The following is a 1,031-nucleotide window of genomic DNA, read 5'->3' as shown; positions in this document are numbered from 1 at the left end:
GAGACTATGTTTACAAAACAGCCAAGAAATCCAGCAGCAGATACAAAGGAGACATCACCCTAAAGTCAGAAATAAAATCTGCTGGTTAAAAATTCATGATAGTGAAGTAATACTAGCAAAACTAATGAGGACCTATGCCCCAAAATGATGATTTCATATTTACACTGAGGTCAGTATACATTTTAATTTTTCTCTGCTATAGTAACATTCATAAATGTGAAATTTTAAATACTATCTATTGATAGATGTTACTATTAATACATTAGCTGGACAAAGAATCACACATTTCAAATGCTTGGTACTTGCATAATTAAAATCTAGAGGAGTTTCACTCTAACACTGATAGATCTGTGGCTGCTTTGTGGCACTCTGGCTATGCCTGAAATTAATATAGAAAAATGTGTTCCTCTAGTAATGGTGATATTGCATGTGGCAGCTGTGAAGGTCACATCCTGAGAGGGGTGTTCTCACCTGTTAAAAAGAAAAAAAGACTTGCACAAGACTACACAATTATAATTTGTGAGTACCAAAACTTGAGATAAGACACCCTGACCATGGGCAAAGAAACACCTCATTAGTGGTGTTTTTTTTTATATTAAGTCAGGGGCAAAACAAATGGAAGGCCTTTGTTCATCCCAGCTTGATGCCCAACTTGGTGGCCAAAGCTGTTTCATGTACAGGGCACAGTCCCAAGAAACAGAAGGGGAGAGGGGAAAAAACTTGAGATTAAAACTTATGAAAATAGTAATTTCTATTGAAATGTCAACTTCTATATTTATCTCAATAAATAGCACTACTTGGCTGGGCATGGTGGCACACACCTTTAACTCCAGCACGTGAGAGACAGATGTAGGAGGATCACCATGAGTTTGAGGCCACCCTGAGACTACATAGTGAATTCCAGGTCAGTCTGGGCTAGAGTGAGACCCTACCTCAAAAACCCCAAAAGTAAAATAAAATAATAAATAGCACTACTTGACTATTTCAGGTTAGAACTTGAAGGATGCAAAAGTTACCTTGATGCAAACAAT

At 37.3% G+C, this 1,031-nt stretch overlaps 1 non-coding gene across 1 annotated transcript; it reads left to right on the top strand.

Moving 5' to 3' along the window:
- Window positions 1-543: 543 nt before the first annotated feature.
- LOC123457318 lies at window positions 544-689 on the top strand. The gene has a single exon (XR_006634995.1). It is a non-coding gene; the product is annotated as a small nucleolar RNA SNORA48 (small nucleolar RNA).
- Window positions 690-1,031: the final 342 nt, after the last annotated feature.

The sequence above is a fragment of the Jaculus jaculus genome, unplaced genomic scaffold (assembly GCF_020740685.1).
Source record: "Jaculus jaculus isolate mJacJac1 unplaced genomic scaffold, mJacJac1.mat.Y.cur mat_scaffold_35_1_3033546_arrow_ctg1, whole genome shotgun sequence".
Lineage (NCBI taxonomy): Eukaryota > Metazoa > Chordata > Mammalia > Rodentia > Dipodidae > Jaculus > Jaculus jaculus.
Note: the sequence above shows the minus strand (reverse complement) of the source record. Positions and strands in the feature narration are given on the sequence as shown.